Genomic DNA, 25,741 nt, shown 5'->3' with positions numbered 1-25,741 from the left:
CCGACGAGCCCCCTGGCGATTTTGCGGCTAAGACATCGGATGAACGTCATGCGTCGCCTAACGTACCACACCTCCATCTTGGTGATTGGGGGTCCGAGATGGAGATGGAAAGAATGATATCAGACTCGAGCGACAGCCAGATGCCCGCAGCCGACGGATCGTCGGACGGACATCTTGTCTCAGCCGATCAATAATATGTACTCGTACGTGCAGGTGACAGGGACGGTCTGACGGACGTCGTGGTGCATACTGGCTTGCACGACTGCAGGATACGTCATCTTACTATCAAATTATCCAGGTGTATTGGATGGGTACAGTCAATGTCAACGGCATTACTTCAGTTGTTAAAGGACACGGTTCGGGCGGTGGACATTGATATCGTGTTTCTTCGAGAGGTATGGCCTGATGTGCGCCTGTATGTTTATGGATACGCGTCTTACGTCAACCCAACTTCCGACAATGGTGGTGGTGCGGCCATACTACTACGCGATGGCATCGAACCAACGGATATTCAATTTTTGCCATCAGCGAGAGGCATTGCGCTCACCATCGGCGCACTCCGTCTTGTGTATCTGTATGCCCCTTCTGGTACTGCGAAGCGTCGAGAGCGAACACTCTATTACTCCACTGAGGTAGGTCCATTGTTTCAAAGTGCTACAGAGCACCTGGAGGTGGGCGGGGACAGCATTTTATGCTCTGAGGATCAGATCCCTCACCATGTTCCCTGTACAGCCCTTCATGCTATGGTCAGAGATCTCGCTTTGTATGATACATGGACGCTAATCCATGGTGACCGACGCGGATATACACACTTCACCAGCCACTCGGCCAGCAGGTTGGACACGATCTACGTCTCCCGAAGTCTTCAGGCAGCAACTGTGGCCCACTGCATTAACTGACCATCAGGCCTTCATCTGCGCCGTGAGTCTGTCACAACAAACGAGCCGTAGTAGAAGACCTTGAACTCTTAACGTTAACATTCTCTGGGAAGAGGCTTGCCGTGTAGTCGTTACTGATACCTGGCACAAATATGAGCGACAGCGTCATACCTATGATTCCACGACACGATGGTGGACATACTGCGCCAAACCAGTTCTTCGCCTCACGCTCATGGCGTATGGACGAGACAGGGCGCTTTGGCTCCGATTCACCTCTGAGTTTCGCTACCCGGTCTTGCGGAAACTAGCGTCGCAACAACCCTCGCCAGAGCGCCAAATGGCCGTCCACCCGACACAGGCACGGCTTCTGCAGATCACGTCCGACAGATTGGACGGCACGCGAGTCGAGCAAGACTGAAAGATTCCAGCCCATAGGAATGTGCCTGACTTTATCACATCGTCAGAGAACGGAGACACCGTAAGAGACGCCTCATCACGTCAGTTATTTCTGCGGACGGGCAACGCGCAGAGAGACACAAGACCATATCACGTCCCCTCACAAATTATTACCGCACTCCGTATCTAGCAGATCAAAGGCGTGACAATGACATTGAGGACGTCCTTCACGACCTGCCTAGGGCGCAAGGCGACGCCACATTCTTGGAGGCCGTCACTTGGGGGGAAATGCGCGTGGCCCTTTCGTGGGGCGCGAGAAACAAATCACTGGATCTGATGGTCTTCCGCTTGAATTTTATAGCACCTTTCCGGACCCGATGGGGAAAGTTTGGCAGCAGATGTGCTACGAACTCCTCGATCCGGACTTCGGCGTCCGCCCTCCCCCCTCCCCCAATTTTTGGAGGGCATGATCATCCCTGTGCCAAAACCAAACGGGGTGTGCAGACCGCAAGACTTCCGGTCGTTGACGTTATCGGATTACAAGCTGTTCGCCCGCATTCTTCGTGCTCGCCTCCTCGCTATTGTCAAAGATGCCATTCATGCCGACCAAACATGTCTGGGAGGTGGCAGTAATATACACAGGGCGTTAAGCTCGTATAGAGATATGGTGGCGCTCATGTCAGCATGCCGCTTAGAAGGCGCCCTCGTGGCAGTTGTCTAGACCACGCATTTGACCAAGTTGAGCACCATTTCTTGCAGGCTCTCTTAGGGAAGATGGGACTGTCCCCAATATAGGCAGGTGTGGTTCTCCGTTTCATCCACGGAGCCCCTTCCACAGTTCTGGTCAATGGCTACCGCTCACCACTGTTCACTATTGAAGACTCAGAGCGACAAGGATATCCCCTGTCAGCCTTCCTCTTCGCCGTCGCTCTCGAGCCCGCACTTCATGGTCTACGACAGCGTTTGGAGGGCATTCACCTCCGCGATGTGCGTTTTAAACGTTGTGCCTATGCGGACAATGTAGTATTCTTGGCGAGATCGGCAGAAGATATATGTACGGCGATCGCGTGGCTTCAGCAATACGGAGAGGTGGCCGGCAGCCGTATCAACGTGCGAAAGTCGCACTACGTGGGTGTGGGCAGAGGATTGCAAATGCGTACGCCAGTGCCCATAACCAAAGTCCCGGCGATGAAGTGTTTGGCAGTGACATTCCATGGGAACGTGCAGCGTACAGCAGTAGCTACGTATCGCAGAATACTTAATGTGACCCGCATGCAAGTTCGTCTCCATAAATTTCGAACACTTGATCATGCGGATACATTTTGTCAACGTCTACCTCGCTCCGAAACTTAATCATTACACCCACGTTCTCCCGATGACCGCTACGGTAGCTGCCAAGTTCAAGGCAGCCTTCGGTCATTTCGTCAGTGAGGGTAGGGTGTTCAAGAACCATTACGAGAAGCTAACGTTGCCCACACATGCAGGCGGCATCGGAATGATAAACGTGCACAACAGGGCGCGCGCTCTCTTCCGGCGGACGATGCATCGCCTACGTACTTCGGACAAGGCCACCCTCCCTGGTACACTGATTCAGGAGGTGGTGCCTCAATACCTCCCCCTGCCTATTCCTGTTGGACGTATCACGTCAGCACTGTGTCACATTCGCACCTATCTGGTCGACATGAGTTATCTGTTGGAGGTCTTGCCGACCACGCGGGATCCTAGAACCAAGGACTTCTACCGCTACTTTCAACGAACGCTGCCTGCTAATGCGGTTTAACGCCGACATCCGGCGGTTGGCTGGAGGCGGGTGAGGAGTAACATACACTTGCCTTTCCTTCCCACCACGGTCAGGGCGCTGTGGTATGTGATAATCACTGAAAAATTCCCACCCGACAACGTTTACACATGATGCATCTTGCCGAGGATCCTCTCTGCCCCAGATGCGCCGCTGTCGACACCGACATGCACTGTTTCATTTATAATACGGCTACCGACTGCTGGCTGCTCACACGGCGCATGTTGGCATTGTTGCTGTGACGGACGCCTCAGTCCGTAGAGCCCACCGAACTGATCCATCCCGACGTCACTTACTTCCCTGCTACTCGTCATAGCGCCACTGTGTGGGCTAAGGGTATGGCATTGTCATACTTTTTTTAATGAGAGCGTTGCAGGGTTGTTACATTTCTGGCATTATTTAACGAATAACTACACGATTTTACGGCGAAAAGCGTCATATGGAACGCTCTTTGCGAATTACTTGGGGTCGTTCTTTACGCGCCCTCCAGACCGTGGGGGTGAACGAGACGTGAGAAGAGACTGAGATATTACACATGATGGACTGATGAGAGGCATCAACGGTAATTATAGGGTGTTTCACCATCACTGAACGAGAAGACGACCACGCCATCCCTCCGTCTGGCTGCTGTGGACACCCCCGAAAAAAAAAAAAAAACAAAAAATAATTACAAATAAAAACATAAGAACAAAATGGACAATAAATAAAATATAATGAAGTTTTGTACACCTTCCTTTATCCTTTTCTTTTTTTAATAAAACGTTCAGAGCCATATTTAATTTTTGTTTGTGGCTGGAGCCTGAAGTGGTGGCGCACGACCGTCCTAGTTAGCTTTCGGGTGAAAGTGGCGGTGGCACTAGCTTTGTTTTTGTTTTTAGGTTAGAGAGGTTTTGTGGGCAGTATGGGTGATATGGGCCAACGCGTGAAGTGGAAGACGTAATATTCTTTATATACATAAGAAAAATGGGTAGCATAAAAAAAGGAAAGAAAGATGGAGCGTCTGTCATGTAAGTAGGAGATCCTGGGTTCGAGACCTGGTCGGGGCACACATTTTCAACTGTCAACGTTGATGTTTATCAACGCTTGTAAGCAGTTAAAGGTCTGGATTTCATTGTTATTTAAGTCCCTTTCTTTGGCTTCTGTTTCCCACGTCGTCGGAAGTTTAGCTGGGACGCAAATATGTTCTGAATATTCTTGACACTGTCCTTCTAATTTAAAAAGCAAATAATTTTTGCAATTTCTTGCAGTGAGGTGTGCTGGATCGACTATTATCCCACTTATTCTTATAACATTTTAGCGGTTTCTGTGGGCAGAGAAGGCAGACTACAAAGTTTAAGTAGTCTTGTTGGCAGTTGATGTGGTGTGTTGTCATTTGTGTGAACACTGCTGCTATGTCTACACGCAATGCACTTTTTGTTCCTACATAATATAAAAATAACCTTTCCTCGAAGAAAAAAGCGTTAGTTAAGAAGTTTAATATAAAATTTGCAATGCCACGTACTGTTCGATTGCACAGAGTGGGAACTTTGTTATCGTGTATGCTGCAGCACAATAAATGAGACAAACGAAAGTTGGTTTCTTCTTCTTTTTTCGCCAAAAAAAGTAACTAAGAAAATAAATAAATGAAATTTTTAAACTGTTGTGAAATATATTTCACACATTATTAGATATTCTGCTTATGTTCTTTTCGTATAAACATGTGTTTAAAAATGTAAAACATTCCCAGTATCAACATGTTTTGTTAAATGGGTGTCATTAAATCAAAGCTCAGATATAGAAAACCACAGAGCTTTTACATTAATTACAGTAATGGTGGGTTGACTTGATACTTACCTGTAATTTCTACAAGAAATTGAAATAGAGTCGGGTTTAAAATACTGAGGCCCACACATGTTACAGTATTTAAGAAACTGCCGATTAGTTTATCACAGCTTTTTAGGGGTCCTGGTATTTTCACGGGGAAAATATGGTAGGGTTAAGTAGGAGCCGACAACATTCTCGGAATAATAAGGTTTCAAACATTGTATTATAGATTGCCGTCCTGACAGCTTGCTTCAAAATATTTTGAACAATCATGAAGATGACATCAGACAGAAACCCCATGTTAAATTTCCATTCAGTCACCAAGTAAACTATGTATATTTCCAACTTGTATTGTCGAATTTCGTCGTTAAGACTTATTTAAACTAGCAAGTTGTTTAACAATATCAAAAAATTTTGTCGTTTGTAAGCGAAGATATTTTAAAACGTAAAAGGTTAAAATGAGTACAGAGCAAAAAATGCCGCCCCCCTTATTGTGCCGCCCCTAGACCCGTGCCTAGTGGGCCTATATGTAAATCCGCCACTAACTCCATCTTGATTATTTCGGGTCCCTGATTATTGTTAGGATCCGCCATATATTTTTTGGTGAACGGAACGTAAGTCCCTCTTCATCAGAAAAGTCTTAAAAGTCATGTTACGGTTGCCACACGTAACCGAACCCAGCGATTTCAGGTGTGACCGATTCGTCTTTCAATTTCAAAGTACACAAAGCACGTGTAATCTAATTTTTTAATGTTTTCTTAGCAGGTAAATTATTTCTTGTTCACCAAAAAACTAGCAATTTTTAGCTCTTGTAAAAGATGTATTTGCTTCAAACGATGCTTAATATGGTACAGAACAATGTTTTAAGTTGCTAGAAAGAAGATGCTTTGACGGTGACAGAGCTACGAAAAACCTTTATAGCGTCCGCAGTGCCATATTACGAAAAGACTTAAAAATAATATATTTTTATCATGTAGCCGTAAAGTAATAATCTCTCTGTCCAAGTTTCAAATGCAAAGAAATAATTTATGACAAAATGATCTAAAGAGACGACAAGATACGCTCTTTTGTTAATTTTTTTAGTCGTCTCGACTTCCTCTTTTGTCTTGAATGTGTATAGAGGAACATCTTGCGAGTGCTGGCAAATGTAAGCATATTTGTATGAGTTAAGCATATAATATACTGATTTAATATTATTGTGCACTTTTAATTTGTAAGAGGTGATCCCGATTTCATGTCCGCCTTCCTTGAATTAACCTGCATTCAAGTAATTTACAGTTCAACAATCGCAGCGGCCGATGCAGCCAACGACACCATTACGTGGCGATATTAACTTATGAAAAATTAGCGGAAGCGGAAAACTCGCCCGCTATTAACATAGTATTAATTTTTCTCCACAGCCGCCCGACGTTGCAGAAAATACTTAGCTTTAAGATTCTTATTTTCAGTACCATAGCCGAGATCCAGAGCCAGGACTCTGACTACAATACAATGGTTAACGGAGGTAAGAAAAATACTCTCGGGCGTGTGTGGGCCGCAATTGTAATTAGTAACTTAAGTTCTTATGCTTTAAGGTGAACTGACTAGCCGAGGAAATTAATATGAAAAGTTTATTACATTGTACAACTTATATGCTCATGTTTTAAGATTCAGCGAGTCTAACATTCATTAACGTAACGAATAATTTGAAATTAATATTGTTAAAAAGGAGAACTTCAGGAAAGCATTTAATCGTAAAATCAAAATTAAATGAAATATTATTTTTATTAAGGCCCACCACGTAAGTCGGCAACAATCAAAAAATAATAACCATAACAATATAACGACGGCTGACGGACGCGAGATTGGCGCCGCAACTTTGGGGCCCGATTAAAGAAAATACGAAATTTACGAAATATGACTCTATTGTAATGAATGTAATTATGTATGTGTCTAATTGTTGTAAAATATTAATGCTTGTATGAATTCTTTTACATGTACAACAACAAAACCACACCCTGAGGAGATCTGGAGAGGAAAAAGTGTAGAAAAAGGATTGCGAGAAAGAAAAATAAGTAAGGTAAGGCCTATTGTGCAAGCATCCTGTGTAGCTCTGTGCGGAATATCGAACCCATGTGCACATGAGATACCTTCGGTGTTTTGTGTATTTATGTGTTTATTTTTGGAGGGGATAATTATTCGTTTTGTTTATTTATATGTTTATTTTTGGAGGGGATAATTAATCGTGTGTGTATCAGTGTTAAAGATTAGTCAGTGGCTTAAAGTGAATTTAGTATGGGTAAGATAGGACAACCTAAAGCATCCGTACCAGAAGAACAAAATTCTGTTAATACGGAAAGTGAGGATCATTTGCAATACGTAAACGAATCCCAAGCCACCGCCTCGGATAACATAATTTCCGGAGCGGGGGGCGAGGATCTGTGGACGGTGAATGACGCTCCACAGCAGAATGGGAATAGAGTAACAACTCCACTGCCTGGGCAGGGGGGCCAATCGAGTGCTAGATTAAGCGGGGCACCAGTATGCTCACCCGATTGCAGACCCATTTGCAGAAATTCTGCGCAGGTTAGAAGAAAGAGATAGGGAAAGAGATCAGAAACTGGCTCAGATGCTCTATGAGCAAGAGCAACAAAGAGAACAGAAAGAAAGGGAAAAAGAAAGAATGTCAGAACAGAGGGAAAAACAAAGAGACGAAAAACTGGCTCCGATGCTACGTGAGCAAGAGCAGCGCAATGAAGCGAAACTAGATAGGATCCAAAGCGAACTTGCCGAGATGCGGGACGCTTGCAAAGAAATCCCCGATCTTGTGCGAAGCTTAGTCGGCGAGATGCAGAAATTACAGATATCGCAGGCTAGGCTTGAAGACAATGTCCAGACTTTAACCAACCGCGTGGATAATGTGGAGATAGATGCACGGAAAAGTATTGACGCATATTTGGAAGTGCAAGCTCAAAAAGTAGAAAAAGAATTAAATGAATGGCTAGAAGTAAAGGATCGCGAGATATCTGCAAAGATTGAAAGCGACGTAAAAACAGCTGTAGAACAAGCGACTGCGGCCGCGAGTGTAAATATTGACGCTAGCGCTGCTGCACTACATGCCGAATTAACACAGATCAAATCCCGTGTGACAGCGGAGTTGCCAAATTGGCAACAGGAGATCGCGCGGAGACTGTCTGCGTTGGAAAGCAATGTAAACAGTGGCGGACAGATCATGAATCCGACTCCGCGTACTGATTACTGTAATAACGCTGACGGTAGGCAGGGTGCGAGTGCGCAACCGCAACCTAATGCGAATTATGAGCACGAACAACATGCGATACCGTGCAGCGCACATCACGAAGTAATGAATGTCCCAGAATGTAGCAATCAGATATGCAAAAAAGAGGAAAATGTAATAAAACACATGACATTCCAACCCTTCAATAGCGAAAAACGAAATGTCCACCCTGTTGTATTTATTAAGAGCTTCAGGAATGTGTTTCCCAGGACATGGACGGAAAGACAAAGAATACAGTTCGTGGTCTCCTTTATTCAAGGTGACGCGGCACTGTGGGCCACCGACGTGTCCGAAAAATGTCTAACGATGCAACAGTTTGAAGGTGCTTTCTTGCAAAAATTCTGGTCCGATAGCGTCCAAGAAAGACTACGAAAGGAGTTGTACAGTCCAGAAATGTACAATCCTAAGATGGGAACGTTACGCAAATATTTCGAAAAGTATATAAACAAAACCAGGTACTGGGACGAGCTAATGTCCGATCGTGACATAATCAGATTGATAAAAATGACGTTGCCCAGTGAAATTAAAAGATAGTTCATCAATGTGCCGGAATACGATATAGAACAATTCATGGAAATAGTGGATTCTGTTGACTTATTGATCGAAGATATGAAAACCGAAAACAAGTGGAACCATGCAGGCTGTAATCAACAAAAAGCCGATTACAATAGCAGCCACAGTAACGGTAGTAACAACGGGAATAAGCAAGAGCACCGGCAACAGAATCGAGGCACAAACAATGGCAATGGTTATAACGGCAACGGTCAAAATCGAAAGAGACATCATGATGGACGCATGAGTAATGGATATAATGGTAACGGCAATCCGCAATGGCGGAACAACCGAAACCAGTGGCGTGGTTGTAATGAACCAACACCACAGTGGCAACAAAACACAGCGCCACAATGGAACGCCAACCCAGGTCCGTCACAGAACATGTCAGGGAGTTAACAACCGACCACCGCAAAACCAGAGCCATACACAATATAAAATTACACCATCGGGGAGGCAGGGTGGCCAACCCAACAGTAGCAACAACAACAACCAGAACCACAATGTGAGGTTAGTGGAAGTGACAGACAAGTGTCAACCCACTAATGCTCATCCGTTAAACTAAAGACAGCCACAATACGCTCTCCGTTGTTGGCTGCAGGACGGTGTAGTGAGGGCACATTCACGGATGACAGCCATAAACTTTGTATGCTGAGATACAATGAAGGAACAAAAATAGAAAAGGAACTTGTAGACATACCGCAGAAATGTAACCGAACCGACAAAAGTGTTGTGCAGGCTATATTGCAAGCAGATATGTATGGAGCACCAATACACATAATAGTCGATACCGGTGCGTCAACCAATGTCATGAGTGCAAATTTTTACAAGTACTTGAGTCAAAATAATAGAATACCAGTATTGCCAGTGAAGAATTGTCGTGTAACAGGTGCAATAGGTGCACAATCTCATATCATAAGGCACCAGGTGCAAGTCGAGTTTATGGTAGGAAATGAAGCAATGAAAAGCTCGTTCCTAGTAGTTAAGGGATTAGGTGTTGCTTGCATCCTGGGGATAGAATTTTTACGCCAGAGGGACGCAAAAATCGACCTCTTGTTCGGGGAAGTAAGCCTTATGAATGAGGGTACACGTGTAGTTTTGCCGTTGTTGAGGACACGGGAAGTGCACGGTAAATATTACCGGAGCTTTCAGTCGAGATTCGAAGGGATACAGGTAATGAATTTATATTCTGGCTTAAGTACAAGACAAGTATATTTTAAAGATTTTATTACTGAAGACAAAGAGGAAAAAAGGAAACTGATAGCCATGAAAGTTAGGGAGTCAGAACATTTGACTGAAGCACAACAAAACGAATTGACTCAGCTACTTACAGATTATGAGAATGTGTTTTCGGAAAAACCCGGTGTTATCGAGGGCTACACCTATAACATCGAAGTGGTATCTCACGATACTTTCTGTCACGCAAACTACACCATCCCGTGGTCAAAGGAGGAGGCAATTACGAAGGAAACAAGAAAAATACTTACAAAGACTTAAAGAAGTTTGCTCAGTATTTTCTTTTTGTGTGTAAATGTTCAGATTTTAGTGTAACATTTAAAAACAATGATGCACACAAGATTAATGCGATTCAATTTTGTAGATGTTAAGGAATAATAGTATTTTTAAGCAATTGCATTTTGAAAGAAAAAAATGAACGTAGGTTTAAGAATATTTTACAAATGTCATGTTTAAAAATGCTTTAAAAAAATATTAAAAAACAATTCAACAGCATGTAATGATGAAAGAATTTTTCATTAGTGTGTCATGGATATTTTTGAACTGTAGTGGTAATGCAACTTATGAAATTCAATATTATAGTGTATATGTTGTTCCATGTATTTATGTCTATACCGATCTTGAAATATGCTCAATCATAATTTACTTAACAATATCAGTGCAGGGTGTACATCACCCAAGGTACCTCATGTGTTGTGGTCAAGGTACAAAGCAAATCGGAAAACGCGACTACCGCTAAGCACTGTTAAAATATATTGCTATCTGCTAAGGCAGAGATTTGCACGAATTTATCGTGTATACAAAAGTCACAAATCAAACACTAATCTAGGAACTTGCACGCTAGGCCTAGATTATAAAATGTGTACGATAATGCGAGAGGCAAGGTTTTGTAAAGTCCAGCCTGGCTCTGGAGGGCAAGTACGCAACGAGTGGGCAGACATGACATGGGGACTTACCTCAGATGAGACGGAAATACAATTGTATAGTCAAAAAATCTGAAGGCAAGTACGACTCTAAGTGGAAAATGAAAAGAGATAATTAGTGCGAGAGACTGGTAAAATCCAGCACGAGCCAAAATCCAGTTCAGACTGAACGAAATACATTATTGTTTGTGAACTAATCGAAACAGTTACTTTAAGCAGTGTGAAAAACTGTGAAGGTGAAACTGTGATATGGACAGTGAAGTGCTAGTATTGAACGTTCAACAGCGGTAAGGACGCCAAACGCCAATATTACGCACGAAAAACTGTGAATTTGCTTATAAATGTGAACTGTTAACGTGAAGTGAACCCACAGTCAATATTTTTTGGGACAGACTGTAGTTTCAGTGAGCACAATAATGCGAGATTGGAATGCGATGCGTGGACTGTTGCAAAACAGCGACCGCAGAAACGGCGAATGTTTGTGCTAAGCTCGTATTGGGACACTCACCAGTGCCTGCGAGTGCGGCGAAAACAAATAATTTTGTCAAGACAAAAACTGACGTGTAAAGGAAACAATATTGCATCAAAACTGCATTCACGGGAGAAGGTCCATGTCATGTATTCTGCAAGACAGTGCTGGCTTGACACTCGGAAACTGGCGAAAGCTTAACAACTGCCGCACTAATAAATGCTTCTTTCCCACTAGCGTAACCATCTGCAGCGGGAAACAAATATTACGTTGGTTGTGTGTATGTTTCATGTACTACGTCGGAGATGCGTAGCAGAGCTGACTCCTGCCAACAAGAGCGGGGGGCGAATATCATCACACTCCGCCACGCCCGGGCGAGACAGAAGCGCATCGCCAACGGTGCAGCCGATCAGCTGATTCTGACGTTCCGCGACGGCGAGAGACACGCTGGCGTCGAGCGGGCGTTGACCTCTCCGCAGCCGCCGCGACCGCCGAGCACCGAACACACCAACCGACGCCGTCGCGAGCTAAACACCGCGGCGTAGATCATCAACGACACCGCAATCAATTGTTATAATGACCTCATTTCTTTGCGTAGTGCAACAAAACATTATTTGTAATGTATGCACATCCTGTACTCCAATGACATCCCAGAAACATTTAAGTGAAAGTGACCCAAGTAGTTAGTCTGTCGCTCCGCCGAGGTTTTCCCCAGGTTTCCCTACGGCCGCGCGAAATGGGGAGCGAACAGTTGACACCCCTGGGACTTCAAATATTCCGGACTAACTCGTGGTTGTATACCTTGAACCTCATCTGTATTACACTTTGTGGGCAACACACCTCAGTAATTTAACGATTTAAATATACGATGTGACATATGTAGACTGTGAAAGAAAAATCTGCGAGTGGACACAGTGGACATGAAAGAGGAAATATTTATGTCAAAAAACACGAACATTTTTTATGACATAAACATTTCAGGGGGCAATATAGCGTCCCCAGTGCCATATTACGAAAAGACTTAAAAATAATATATTTTTATCATGTAGCCGTAAAGTAATAATCTCTCTGTCCAAGTTTCAAATGCAAAGAAATAATTTATGGCAAAATGATCTAAAGAGACGACAAGATACGCTCTTTTGTTAATTTTTTTTAGTTGTCTCGACTTCCTCTTTTGTCTTGAATGTGTATAGAGGGACATCTTGCGAGTGCTGGCAAATGTAAGCATATTTGTATGAGTTAAGCATATAATATACTGATTTAATATTATTGTGCACTTTTAATTTGTAAGAGGTGATCCCGATTTCATGTCCGCCTTCCTTGAATTAACCTGCATTCAAGTAATTTACAGTTCAACAATCGCAGCGGCCGATGCAGCCAACGACGCCATTACGTGGCGATATTAACTTATGAAAAATTAGCGGAAGCGGAAAACTCGCCCGCTATTAACATAGTATTAATTTTTCTCCACAGCCGCCCGACGTTGCAGAAAATACTTAACTTTAAGATTCTTATTTTCAGTACCATAGCCGAGACCCAGAGCCAGGATTCTGACTACAATACAATGGTTAACGGAGGTAAGAAAAATACTCTCGCGCGTGTGTGGGCCGCAATTGTAATTAATAACTAAAGTTCTTATGCTTTAAGGTGAACTGACTAGCCGAGGAAATTAATATGAAAAGTTTATTACATTGTACAACTTTTATGCTCATGTTTTAAGATTCAGCGAGTCTAACATTCATTAACGTAACGAATAATTTGAAATTAATATTGTTAAAAAGGAGAACTTCAGGAAAGCATTTAATCGTAAAATCAAAATTAAATGAAATATCATTTTTATTAAGGCCCACCACGTAAGTCGGCAACAATCAAAAAATAATAACCATAACAATATATATTAAATTACGACGGCCGACGGACGCGAGACCATCTAGGTAAGAGCGGCCTAAGACCGTGTCGTCGTCTCACGTGTCGTTCAAAAGAAAAACGTCCTAAACGGCCTCCCTCAGCAACTTGTTTCTCTTCGCAGACAAATACGGCGAAGCACTGGCAACAAATCTGCACAATATCACTGTTACTACTTTTGCCGATTCCAACAATATTCAGACTGTGTGTCACATAACGGAATATTGTTAATTTTTGGCAAGTAATTTCCTTAGGACTTCACTCCAAAGCACAATGAGGGTAACAGGGTTCGATTTGCAGTAGTTTCATTATACAGGACAGAATATTACACTTGATACACTGCACTGCCTTTCTGGTAGTCTTATGTGCACCACAGTAGCGAACGGGTTGTAGATTGCTATAATCTTACTGCGCAGCAGTCCCTCTGAGAAAGGTACTAATACTGTGTAGTTTTGTGGTTGCCAGCTCTGAAGGAGCAAATTACAGAAGTCATTTGACTGTTACTGAGGTGGATTTATGTAATTACTATTAATTTTTATTGTTCTTCTTGGAATCAAGATGGATACAAGTTGAGAGTATGACGTAGCTCAAATGCAACTATTTTTTAATATGAGCAGTTATGTATCAATGAAAATTGGATAACTGAAACAATGTGAGCAGATAATTCTACATAAATAAATAAATAAATTTAAAGCTGTTTTTATAGCTATATACTTTTGCAGGAATTTTTCACGTCCTAATTTTGAAATTATTTTTATGTGATGCTTCAATCATTCGTTTTTACTCAAAATTATTTAAACAAACTGACAAGGAATTTAGGATACAGTCTGTTACTTTATGAGAATGATTTTAACGAACGCTTTAGAAAAAAACTGAGTCTACTCAGTAATTAGATATGATGATTGTGACTGTAATATCTATTATATTTCTGATTACTTGAATTTTATAAAAAGTCTTGCCTCGATTGTCGTTGTGGTACTGTTGAAGACGGTTGCAGAATGAAAACTGGGTACGTTCTTCACGTCTCCAGTGAGATGGAAGTAATTTATTACTACCACTTTGCCTACGGTAGCCATTTTCCTTGAATCTGCGTTGGCTCCGAATTCCATCTTAGATATGTTTTGGATGGTCTTGCTGTCCAAAACCGACAATTTCTGGAGACAACTTTAGGACATAAAGGTCACTGCCACACTAAGTTTCACTTGCATCAGCACCGCTTTAGTACTATCAGAATTTTGACATAGCCAGATATAGTGCAGCCACATATGTATACCTTGCTAACCCGTCTGCGACTACTGCTTTTTTTCGTCTCGTTCTGGCCTTTCCCCAGGCCAATAGCACCAAGGTCATCCACACAGCTGCAGGTTTGAAATCCAAAGTGGATTCTCAAGTACTTGTCAAAAGGAATTTACAATTATAAATATCCTATGAATATTACAGTCGGTATGTTTATAAAAAATTCTTGTAATGCTTAATAATATCTACTACTTAATTTACTTTTTCAGAGTGTCAAATATAGTTAACATAGTTTGTATGTATCGACAATTTTAACGAATTTTGAAAACATGTATATTTTTATGTATGTTTTAATAGTCACAATTTAACTAAAAAATTTAAATTTTTTGGTGAAATTGAAGCTGTTATACTACAAATTTCGTGTTTATATTATTATTTTTTTGAGGTCACCATTATAGTTCCACCGGATACAGGAGACAGTTACGATGAATAATCAGCTGGATCCATATATTCTGTGTACCATTTTATTGTCGATATAAATATACACTTGCACAAAGAACTGAACGTGACAAGGCCATCGGACTGACTTCCAGTCAAGAAGTTTCCTGTGTGGGACCCAGGTCGAATGCCACCGATATTTCTTCGTGGAGCAGTGTTTCCAGAGGTGCAGCAGAGGGGAGGAATTGGCAAATGTCATCCAGTGAGGTATCTTGTGGTGTCCACGTAGGTTGAGTCCGTTAACAGCCACTATTGCAGTTTCCCATTTAATAATATGTGGAAGGTATGATTCTCTCTTTGAAGCACCCTTTGGGGGCATGAGTAATGGGCTGTAGGGCAAGTCATTCCGATTCATCTCTTTAACATTATGGAGTCACAATCCTTAAGAGCTTTATGGAGAAAGCCTTTAGGCACAAAGTGTGGAAGGGCCAAAGATATGGGGAGGTGAGCAATGTGTTGTTTGACGTGAGAGACCAGGATGAGTGGGTCTGGGGGCATAATTGATGGTTCTTGAAGCACAAAGTCAGCCAGTAGGGACAGCGTTTCACCATATAAGATTCCAGCCAGCGAGGCTCGGAGGTCGTGTTTTTGTGCTGTGTGGGCTTCCACAAATACTCACAGCAGTTTCTCGGTCCATAGTTGGCGTTGGCTACCTTTAAAGTGCAGTGTCATCACTCGACAAGACCATTACTTTGTTGATGGTATGCTGTGGTTTAGAATCGCCTAGTGCCTCTCATATTGCACAGTTCGAGGAAGAGGACAGATTTAAACTGCCAGCCCTGGCCAGTTGTGATGGACGTGGGGCAGCTGAAGCATGAGATCCACATTTCAACAAATGGTTTGGTGCTAGCTGCAGCAGTTATGTCTTTTAGTTGTTTTGCTAGAGCCCATCACATGAGATGGTCCATCACTGAGGAAGTGTAGCTGTAGCCATTGGACACAGGTAGTGGGCCAAAAGGTCGATATGCACGTGTTGAAGTGCCTGTTTGGGATTTTGAAGTGAGCAAGAGGTGGTTGTGCATGACTTGAAACTTGGCTCTTGTGGCATGGGACACACTCAACCCCAAAGCTTATAGTCATTACTCACTTTAGGCCGCACAAACTGGTCCATCACTAGGCAGGTGGTTGGATGAATGCTAACGTGTGCCAAATTGTGTAGGTCCTAGGAAACGACTCGGCAGAATTGTTGAGGTACAACGGGATATGTCCGATTTTGTGAAACGTCACAGAGTATGAGGCAGGTCACACCTGGGATAGGTCAAAATTCGATCTGTAGGTTTTTGGACTTATTGCCGTTGATCTCGTTCTTGTGTCTCACCAAACTGTTCGTGGTCGTGGTGAGATGAGAAGGTACTGATCCAAAAGAAATAGTCTGCCATTATGTTCTCTGCACCTTTGAGGTGGCGCATATCCATGCTAAATTGAACTTCATAGTCTAAGGGCTGAACCGTCGGGAAGAAGTACACTTGGGTGGATTTCGAATAGCCAGCAAATGTATGGTGGTTAGTGTAAATAATGAAGGAGCATCGTTCTACGTCTAGCATGAAGTAGCGCACTGCTCCATAGAGAGCTAATAGACTGAAAAGCCAAAGAAACTGGCACACCAGTCTAATATCGTGGAGGGCCCCCGCGAGAACACAAAAGTGCCGCAACACGACGTGACATGTAGTGCTGGAGGGAACTGACACCATGAATCTTGCAGGGCTGTCCATGAATCCATAAGAATACAAGGGGGTGGAGAACTCTTCTGAACATCACGTTGCAAGGCACCCCAGGTATGCTAAATAATGTTCGTGTCTGGGGAGTCTGGTGGCCAGCGGAAGTGTTAAACTCAGAAAAGTGTTCCTGGAGCCACTCTGTAGCAATTCTGGACTTGTGGGGTGTCGCATTGTCCTGCTGGAATTGCCCAAGTCCGTCGGAAAGGATAATATACATGAATGGAGGCAGGTGCTCAGACAGGATGCTTACGCATGTGTCACTTGTCAGAGTCGTCTCTAGACACATCAGGGGTGCCATACCACTTCAACTGCACACGCCCCCACACCATTACAGAGTTTCCACCAGCTTGAACAGTCCTCTGCTGACATGCAGGGTCAATGGATTCTTGAGGTTGTCTCCATATCCGTACACATCCATCCACTGGATACAATTTGAAGTGAGACTCGTCCGACCAGGCAACATGTTTTCAGTCATGAACAGTCCAATGTCGATGCTGACGGGCCCAGGCGAGGAGTAAAGCTTTGTGTCGTGCAGTCATAAAGGGTACACGAGTGGGCCTTCGGCTTTGAAAGCCCATATCGATGATGTTTCGTTGAATGGTTCGCACGCTGACACTTGTTGATGGCCCAGCATTGAAATCTGCAGCAATTTGCGGAAGGGTTGCACTTCTGTCACGTTGAACGATTCTCTTCAGTCGTCGTTGGTCCCGTTCTTGCAGGATGTTTTCTGGCCGCAGTGATGTCGGCTATTTGATGTTTTAGCAGATTCCTGATATTCACAGTACACTCGTGGGATGGGCGTACGGTAAAATCCCCACTTCATCCTACCTCGGAGATGCTGTGTCTCATCGCTCGTGCGCTGACTACAATACTATGTTCAAACTCACTTAAATCTTGATTACCTGCCATTCTGGCAGGATTAATCGATCTAACAACTGCGCCAGACCCTTGTTGTGTTATATAGGCGTTGCTGAGCGCAGAGCCGTATTATGCCTTGCCTGTACCAGTTTCTCTGGCGTTTCCGTATAATTTCCTGTAACATGGGGACCACTTGATTTCTGATGGCGTGAGCTTACTCAAGAAAAAACGGAGTGGCTGCTGAACGCCCCTCACCTCTTACTGCAGCACAGTGCCAATGGCTGAGGCAGTCGCATCTGCTTTTATGATCAGCTGTTTGTCAGGGAGGGGTGTGCCAAGGCAATGGAATGAGTAGGGCAATCTTTAATACGATCAAGAGGAAATTGCATCTCAATTGTCCATGTGAGTCTGCATTTACCACTTGGTTGTGTTAACAGTGCCTGCAGGCAAGATTCCTGTTGGAAAGTGTCTACTGTAGAAAGTTATCACGCCTAGACCCGATGTAGTTCTTGACAATCTTTGGGTAGTGCCAATTGCTGAATAGCTTTTATATATTGTCATGCAGGATGGATACCTGAAACGTTTACAATGCGATTTCTTTGAGTCAAAGTCGACATTTGCCTTCGTTGATCATGATGTCATTGTAAGAGTGGCTATCAAGAACTTGTTTGAGGTGTGTGTTTGGGAGACATAGTCCAGTGAGGAAATTAAGATACCATCAAGGTAAGTGTAAAAGAATGGGAACTTTTATTAGTAAACCATCAATAAAGCATTGCCACGGTTGTGCCATGTTCTTAAGTCCATATGGCACAAAAAAACTCCAACAAATTGAAAGGCTTGATAATGGTCATTTTGTGAAGGCCTTCTGGACACAACGGTATTTGCATGTATGCCATCTTACAGTCAATGACAATATAAACCAGAGGCATTGGTTAAGTAATGGGTGGAGTCTTAGATGTTTGGTTCTAGGTTACTGTCCATAATGGTATGAGCATTAAGGACTCTGTAATCATCACACAACATGAAAGAACTGTTCTTTTGGGGTGACCAGTCTTATGGATGAAGTCCAGGAACTGTTGGAGAGGTGAAGTATCTCAGCTTGGAAGAGTTCATGCACTGCCACTTTGGTGGCCCTAAGCAGTTCTGGTGGTAGTCTAAGTGGTCTGTGAGCCTCTGGAAAACTAGGCATGATGATAATATTATTAACTGTTCCGTTCTTAATGGCACACTGTATGAATCGTTCTTGCAGGTGACATGGTAGCGAGTGGGCAAGCAAGCAGTACAATACTGAAATTTGTAGTGCTAGGTGGAAGCAGTGCTGTGTGCACCTTCATGGATGGTAGCAGAGGTGCCGAGTTGGCATGGTGTGGAGATGTCAGTGAAGTGGTGGCGATGGGTGTAGGTTGTTAATGTAGCTGGTCGAAATGTTTCCTTGTTGCACGGAGCTCCTACTCGAAGTCTTGAATTCTTTGTTGAGTGATATTGTTGTCACGTTGTAAGTGAAAGTTCATTTGACGCATGTTAAAGTAGAGCTGCTGAACATATTGAAATGTGGTTGATAGGTGGAGGTACACCTGAAGGAGTCAATGACCGTCAGGTGTATCCAGAAGAGGTGGAGGTTGTGGCATTAAGAGGGCTGTGCCGTATGTTCGGCCACTGAGGGGCTGTGGCCGATCGCACTTGTGGTGGAGTGGATGCTAGTCATGTGAGGTAGTACGCTGTCAAAGAGGTCTGGAACCAAATGGAAGTGACATAGAAAGTTGCACTGATAACTGATTTGGCAATATCTGCAATGATAATTTTCAAAGTGAAGACATGTTCTAGGATGAGGTCTATTTCTTGGATCCGCATAACGTTGACTCGGATCATCATATCATTTGCTGCACAAAGTTGGATGGACATGGAAACTGGCATTTGACATGGTAAAGAGGCCAGCGAAGTACTGGCCTCTGCGCCGATGTTGACGAGATGTAGTCAGTCACTGATGCGGTCATATACAAAGAACCTGTTGTGAAAAGGGCAGGGTGGATGCAGATGGTCGTCATCATTGTGGGTGTCCAGGCAACTCAGACATCCTGCACAGTCTGGTGCGTCTCCTGTGAACTGTGTGTGACGTTTGGGAATTCGCACTGTGGTCCCAGTTGCGAGTGGAATCGGCATATGATGCATGATACCGGCAAAAGCGATTCTGCACAGACACAGTGTGGTCAATGGTACACTGTGCAGGTGTGGACACAATGTCATCGCTTCGACCGAGTGCAGTGACGTCAGAAAGGGTAGAAGATGGGGGAGGTCGTCTCAGCTTGCGTTGGCAGGAGGTGGTTGTCCAGCTGTTGTAGTTGCAAGTCACGTCCCCCGACATTGTTGTCGACATTATTTATGTTTACGATATTGCAGTGCCGGCGTTATTCTGATGGAGATGCACTGCGGCGACCACAGCCGTAACTAAACACATCAGATGAATTCGCAATTGCGAATAATGACTACCAACAGCTGTAGAAGGGAATGACGTCAATGAAAATTAGTGCCAGACCGGGACTCGAACCCGGATTTCCCACTTATCGCGAGTGGTCGCCTCACCACTTGGCTATCAGTCCACGACTCATGGCCAGACCCAAACTTCCATACGTCGTCAACCATACGTCCACGACCTGTACTGTACATCCATTACGTGGTGTATTCCCGTACAGATCAGATGTTGTGCTTGAAAGTCACAAGCCCGGTATCAGCAGATAAATACGGTATTGCAGTGCCGGTGTTATTCTGATGACAGTTCACTGCGGCGACCACAGCTGTTACTAAATACACCAGATGAATTTGCAATTGCGAATAGTGACTACCATCAGGTGTGGAATGGAATGACGACACTGCAGCTAACAAGGAAAGAACACCATATATGGTATGTACACACAAAACCTACTAGAAAATAATTTTTTCATTGCAACAAATGTAAAAAATTATGACCAATTGCTATCATATATTAAATGCAAGATGCAAAAAGTGCTTACTAATGTTATTATACAATAATTTAATTTAAGGGAATTTCATTACTGGTTTTCTCAGTGCAAACAGTAGGACATGAGATGTCTGGTTTCATAAACGACACACTTCTGATAAGCTATATTGATAGATTAATTCCTGGCATTTTTCTGTCTGGAAGCAATTACTCAGAGGTAAATCTCAGAAATTAGGGAAAGCAGGAACAGATGCACAACGTTAACACAACTTCCATGTAAATAACAGTTATAAATATTTAATGGTAGGAGAAGGTTTTGTGTGGTGGTGTTTGAAATTGATATATGCTTCGCATTATGCTGTTTTATTAGCACTGTTTAATTACGTAATCAGAAAAACCAAGAGCTTAAAATTAGAATCAGATACACTATGTGATCAAAAGTATCAGGACGACTTACAAGTTCGTGCTGTCCTCCATCGGTAATGCTGGAATTCAATATGGTGTTGGCCCACCCTTACCCTTGATGACAGCTTCCACACTCGCAGGCATACGTTCAGTCAGGTGCTGGAAGGTTTCTTGGGGAATGGCAACCCATTCTTCACGGAGTGCTGCACAGAGGAGAGTATCACTGTCACTCAGTGAGGCCTGGCGCGAAGTTGGCGTTCCAGAACATCCCAAAGGTGTTCTATAGGGTTCAGGTCAGGACTCTGTGGAGGTCAGTCCATTACAGGGATGTTATTCTTGTGTAACCACTCTACCACAGGCCGTGCATTATGAACAGGTGCTCGATCATGTTGAAAAATGCAGTTGCCATCCCCGAATTGCTCTTCAACAGTGGCAATCAAGAAGGTACTTAAAACATCAATGTAGGCCTGTGCTGTGATAGTGCAAGTCCCCTCCGTGAAAGACACGACCACACCATACCACCGCCTCCGAATTTTACTGTTGGCACTACACACCCTGGCAGATGACGTTCACCGGGCATTTGCCTTACCCACACCCTGCCATCGGATCACCACATTTTGTACCGTGATTCGTCACTCCACACAAAGTTTTTCCACTGTTCAGTCGTCCAATGTTTAGAGTCCTTACATCAAGCGAGGCATCGTTTGGCATTTACCGGCAGAGATGTGTGGCTTATGAGCAGTCGCTCGACCATGAAATCCAGCTTTTCTCACATCCTGCCTAACTGTCATAGTAGTTGCAGTGGATCCTGATACAGTTTGGAACTCCTGTGTGATGGTCTGGATACATGTCTGCCTTCTACACATTACGACGCTCTTCAAGTGTCGGCAGTCTCGATCAGTTAACAGACGAGGTCGAGCTGTAGGCTTTTGTGCTGTATGTGTCCCTTCACGTTTCCACTTCTCTATCACATCGGAAACAGTGGACCTAGGGATGTTTAAGAGTGTGGAAATCTCGCGTACAGACGTAAGTGACACCCAATCACCTGACCACATTCGAAGTCAGTGAGTTCTGCAGAGCGCCCAATTCTGCTCTCTCACGATGTCTAATAACTACTGAGGTGGCTGATATGGGAGTACCTGGCAGTAGGTGGCAGCACCATGCATCTAATATGAAAAAAGGTATGTTTTTGTGGCTTTCTGGATACTTTTGATCATATAGTGTGTAAGAGGGCAATGTATGAGACTACTTGAATACAGGTATATTTGGTTATTTTCAGTTGAATAGTGTTAGAAGGTAGTAATTTTAGAACTATCAATCTTTAAATCAGTTTAAATTTTTCGAATTCATTCCACTGATAACCAATGGAAACATAATGAATCGTTTATTACACTATAATACAACCTAATGTACATTTTCACACACATTGGTAAACCTTTTAATCATACTTTCTGCAAGCCTCTCTTCATTTCTTTTATGAATATCTTCCTCATGCTTCAGTATTTTCTCATTAATATCTTTACTAAACTCGTATTTAGTCAGTGTACTTAATTAATAAGGTAAACTGGGAAAATTCCTGGAATCGCAGCTTCACATAATTTTGATCTATCTCTTGGGTACCGGTGCTCATTTCCTTGCAATTCTTGAAAATTGTTGCTATTAATATTCTCTTCTTCAAAATGTTTCGCATAAAGCATTCAGAATTGCTCCATGTACGCAAATATCTGGTGAGAAATCCACAAGTGGATATGCGTTTATTGTGTTCCACATTTCACGTCGTTTTTGTGAGACACATTGAAGGTGTCACGTTCATCTTTGGCACGCTAGTGTAAAAGTGGACGCAAAATCGAATAAGTTGCAAAATCTGTTTATTTTCTTATGCTATGTAATCCACATACACCTATTTGCATTGTCTTCCAGTAAAATCACGTGTGTTATATAAAATCGTTTTGAAAACTTCAGTACAAATAATTTGTCATTAAATTTAAACGTGTTTCTCGAGTTGATCAGAACTGATGCACGTGCCATGATATATTGCGGAGTACTAAATCGTAAATTGTAGACATAACATATGCTTTTCAGGAATGTAATATGTTTTGTAATATTATAGCTATGATTATATCTTGAACTGTAAATTTAATCTACGCTAATGTTTGTTCACAACCAACAGCTCCATAATTTCATTATATATTTATGTGAAAAAAGGCACACTTTGAGATGTTTCGGATGCTTAAAAAGATTTTCATAAATTACCATTGTTTTGCATAACCTATTTAGTAATAAATGTATGTTTGTGATTTATGGTAACATATTATGTCACATGAGTTCTAGTCTTTAATAGAAGTCTATTTTGTCTGCATTTATCGCAAATTAACGTTACTGTCGAATTTGCTTAGCGACCATGGCGTGAAAAAGGTTTTGGAGAAAAAGTAAAACTTATACCAAACTTTCTATTGTTGTAATAGGTATCTCATTTTTGGCTGTAAATCACTTTAGTTCCAAAAGTCTGTTGGTAATACCTGTAGAATATCAGGGCTCATAAATTAAAAAAGAAGCAGCAAGCTTAGTACAAAATTATTGGTTTGCAATTCTGTAAAATAATGGGGCAGGCGTAAGTTATCTGTTTACTGCACTGTAAAATATTTCACCAGACATAATGCAGTACCCCCCCCCCCCCCCCCCCCAGTGAACCATAGACCTTGCCGTTGGTGGGGAGGCTTGTGTGCCTCAGCGATACAGATAGTCGTACCGTAGGTGCAACCACAATGGAGGGGTATCTGTTCAGAGGCCAGACAAACGTATGATTCCTGAAGACGGGCAGCAGCCTTTTCAGTAGTTTCAGGGGCAACAGTATGGATGATTGACTGATCTGGCCTTGTAACACTAATCAAAACGGCCTTGCTGTGCTGGTACTGCGAACGGCTGAAAGCAAGGGGAAACTACGGGCGTAATTTTTCCCGAGGGCATGCAGCTTTACTGTATGGATAAATGATGATGGCGTCCTCTTGGGTAAAATATTCTGCAGGTAAAATAATCCCCCATTTGGATCTCCGGGCGGGGACTACTCAGGAGGACGTCGTTATCAGGAGAAAGAAAACTGGCGTTCTATGGATCGGAGTGTGGAATGTCAGATCCCTTAATCGGGCAGGTAGGTTAGAAAATTTAAAAAGGGAAATGGATAGGTTAAAGTTGGATATAGTAGGAATTAGTGAAGTTCGGTGGCAGGAGGAACAAGACTTTTGGTCAGGTGAATACAGGGTTATAAATACAAAATCAAATAGCGGTAATGGAGGAGTAGGTTTAATAATGAATAAAACAATAGGAATGCGGGTAAGCTACTACAAACAACACAGCGAACGCATTGTTGTGGCCAAGATAGACACGAAGCCCATGCCTACGACAGTAGTACAGGTCTATATGCCAACTAGCTCTGCAGATGACGAAGAAATTGAAGAAATGTATGATGAAATAATGGAAATTATTCAGATAGTGAAGGGAGACGAAAATTTAATAGTCATGGGTGACTGGAATTCGGTAGTAGGAAAAGGGAGAGAAGGAAACGTAGTAGGTGAATATGGATTGGGGGTAAGAAATGAAAGAGTAAGCTGCCTGGTGGACTTTTGCACAGAGCACAACTTAATCATAGCTAACACTTGGTTCAAGAACCATAAAAGAAGATTGTATACCTGGAAGAATCCTGGAGATACTAATAGGTATCAGATCGATTATATAATGGTAAGACAGAGATTTAGGAACCAGGTTTTAAATTGTAAGACATTTCCAGTGGCAGATGTGGACTCTGACCACAATCTATTGGTTATGACCTGTAGATTAAAACTGAAGAAACTGCAAAAAGGTGGGAATTTAAGGAGATGGAAGAGGTTGTACAGAGTTTCAGGGAGAGCATAAGGGAACAATTCACAAGAATGGGGGAAAGGTTGGTTGGTTGGTTTTGGGGAAGGAGACCAGACAGCGTGGTCATCGGTCTCATCGGATTAGGGAAGGATGGGGAAGGAAGTCGGCCGTGCCCTTTCAGAGGAACCATCCCGGCATTTGCCTGGAGTGATTTAGGGAAATCACGGAAAACCTAAATCAGGATGGCCGGACGCGGGATTGAACCGTCGTCCTCCCGAATGCGAGTCCAGTGTCTAACCACTGCGCCACCTCGCTCGCTAAATGGGGGAAAGAAATACAGTAGAAGAAGAATGGGTAGCTTTGAGGGATGAAGTAGTGAAGGCAGCAGAGGATCAAGTAGGTAAAAAGACGAGGGCTGGTAGAAATCCTTGGGTGACAGAAGATATATTTAATTTAATTGACGAAAAGAGAAAATATAAAAATGCAGTAAATGAAGCAGGCAAAAAGGAATACAAACGTCTCAATAACGAGATCGACAGGAAGTGCAAAATGGCTAAGCAGTCATGGCTAGAGGACAAATGTAAGGATGCAGAGGCTTATCTCACTAGGGATAAGATAGATACTGCCTACAGGAAAATTAAAGAGACCTTTGGAGAAAAGAGAACGATTTGTATGAATATCAAGAGCTCAGATGGGAACCCAGTTCTAAGCAAAGAAGGGAAAGCAGAAATGTGGAAGGAATATATAGAGGGTCTATACAAGGGCGATGTACTTGAGGGCAATGTTATAGAAATGGAAGAGGATGTAGATGAAGATGAAATGGTAGATATGATACTGCGTGAAGAGTTTGATAGAGCACTGAAATACCTAAGTCGAAACAAGGTCCCAGGTGTAGACAACATTCCATCAGAACTACTGACAGCCTCAGGAGAGCCACCTCTGACAAAACTCTACCATCTGGTGAGCAAAATGTATGAG

This window comes from Schistocerca nitens, chromosome 1 (assembly GCF_023898315.1).
Source record: "Schistocerca nitens isolate TAMUIC-IGC-003100 chromosome 1, iqSchNite1.1, whole genome shotgun sequence".
Lineage (NCBI taxonomy): Eukaryota > Metazoa > Arthropoda > Insecta > Orthoptera > Acrididae > Schistocerca > Schistocerca nitens.
This window is presented reverse-complemented; position numbering follows the sequence as displayed.